The sequence below is a fragment of the Chionomys nivalis genome, chromosome 10 (assembly GCF_950005125.1).
Source record: "Chionomys nivalis chromosome 10, mChiNiv1.1, whole genome shotgun sequence".
Taxonomy (NCBI): domain Eukaryota; kingdom Metazoa; phylum Chordata; class Mammalia; order Rodentia; family Cricetidae; genus Chionomys; species Chionomys nivalis.
The window spans coordinates 64,329,988-64,332,418 of NC_080095.1; the positions used below are offsets into that span (position 1 = coordinate 64,329,988).

The 2,431-nt window shown below is 43.7% G+C and overlaps 1 pseudogene; it reads right to left on the reverse strand.

Annotated features, from left to right (window-relative positions):
* Positions 1-244: 244 nt before the first annotated feature.
* LOC130883091 (60S ribosomal protein L10a-like) lies at positions 245-917 on the reverse strand (annotated as a pseudogene).
* Positions 918-2,431: the final 1,514 nt, after the last annotated feature.

The window sequence follows — 2,431 nt, forward strand, 5'->3', positions numbered from 1 at the left end:
TTAATTGTAACACATGAAGAAATTCCTAGTGGGAATCAATTCTTGTGCCTAATACAGGGCCATTGATACAGGTAATCTAGTTAAGAGATGTCCTCAGAACACTAGATTGAAGGAGGGAGAGACACTGATGTCTGAGGACTGCAGGCAATTGAGGTTGATGCCTCCTGGATTTCTTCAGGGAACCTATGTACCATGGATCTTGGAATGCCTCTTCATTGGGTTTTTTTTGGGGGGGGGGGGTAGCACGAAGGTTTATTGGGGCATCCTAGTAAAGACGCTGGGGCTTGCCCATGGTGCTCTTGATATACAAAGCCCGGACATTTTGCCAGTTCTTCTTGAGCAAGGACACCAAGTAATTGACAGCCAGGTGGACGTTGTAGACCAGCTCGTCGTCGGTCATCTTCACGTGGCCGACAGCGACAGCCAGACACAGCACCTTCTTCATCTGGAACTTGATCGTGGACTTCACCTCGTCCACTTTGGCCACCAAGTTTTCATTGTGTGTCAGCAGGGAAGGGAACTTGCCAGCCTTGTTCAGGCCTGGGCCCGGATACGCGGGATCTGCTTGATCAGAGACTCAGAGGCCAGAAAGGCGTCATACTTCTTGGCCAGCTTTTTGACCAACTTCTTGTTCTTTTTGAGCTTCTTCAGCGCCTCAGTGTCCATGTGGGGGATAACCACGGCCTTGGCCTCAGCGCAGTGCTGCTGGTCCCCCAGGTGCACACCGAGAACTTGGGGCGAGGGGTGGACTTGAGCCTGATGGTGCCCGAGAAACGTTTGTCCTTCTGGGGGTCGTACTTCTTCAGGCTGATCTGCAGCTCCACCGTTTCCAGAAACTTGCGGCGCTTGCTCTGGTTCCCGTGCAGGACCTCCCGCACCGCCTCGTACAGGGTGTCGAGAGAGGCTTTGCTGCTCATGGCTGCAGAAGCTGTAGAAACCGGAAGAAAGAGAGACTCTTCATTGGGTTTTAATCTTGGTGATTGATGTTCCTCGCTGAGAACATTAGCTGCCCTATATTCCTAGGCTTGGGAAAGCACCAGGGAAGATGAGGTGGTAGAAGCCGTAGGTAGACATGTGAATTATGCTAGAATTCACAGATGGGCAGGTGAAATGTGGCAGAAATCAAAAATGGGGAGAAGGGGCGTGGTAGAACTCACAGGTGGTCAGGAAGGATACGGTGGGAGTCGCAGGTTGGCAGGCAGGTACGACGTGGGGAAAGCATTAATACTTTTTTTTCACAAATTTGCATGTCATGTTGTTTTGTTTGAGCATTAGAGCCATTAAAAAATTAATTTAAAAATACTTAAAACAGCTAGCTATCTATTTCAACAAAATTTTAGAGAATTAACCTTTTTCATTTTTTAATTTACTAATTTTAATTAGCATGCAGATGGATGGGGTTTGTGCACAATACCCAGAGATCTCGCCCAGTAAACAAGCTTGCTGAATTTCTCAGCTTGTAGCCGTTACCAGGAACAATTGAATTACTCACTCTATAATTCAATTGCAGCATATCAGGGCACATAAAATACTCCTTATGTTAATAAACAGAAAAATATACCTGAGGAAAGAGATAGCAAAAGCAGAGGTGTCCCTCGGGTACTAGAAAAGGGTGTTTACATTTGGATGGGTCTTTTTCCTGTCATAAAAATTATTTTAATATTTTTACATGAGATGTTTTGACTTTCTCCTCAGTGCTAAACCACTTTCCCCCTCAAACGACTTACCTAATAGACATGCAGAAGTGCCACAGAGCCCTTTCTCATGCAGTTATAGCACCAGGAAAATTATATTACATCAGCTGCTGACAACTGGTGTCCCTCTCAGGAGTGCATAATGAGAGAACTGTCAAGCGTGATGAGTGTCCAGTACAGAAGTATTTAATTAATGAGCTCTCGTCTTGCCTCTAGGTAATTCTTCACAGGCCTAAGGACACAGAGAGAACACCCGCTGATCAATCCACAGAGATTTTTTGTCAGAACCAAAACTGCACTTGCTGCTGAATTTCAATTTTTATTTCTTTAAATCAAAGTTACCTGCACTTAAACTTAAGCCTATTTAAATCTCTTTTTAACATCCTTAAAATTTTAAAGGAGTAGACTAACAAAACTTACAGTGCTTTGTATTTTAGATATTATGTCTATATTAAAAGCATGGGAGAAAGTCACTATGACTCACCCTCACCCCAAAGAAATGTTATTTGTTCACTAAAATCGTGTATCTAGAGACCAGAAAAGAGAAGTACTATGTATGGGGTATTTATTTGTGTATAAGTCTCGTTATCCATCGAAGCTTCTTTATAATACTTCCATATCCCAGTTTGAACCACCCAATATCCTGGTCTAGAATAATTCTAGATTGCTCTAGAATGGTCCTTTCTTACATCAAGGTGATTTGTGCTTTCCTGAAGAATCTTGGTCTCAAGAGCTTG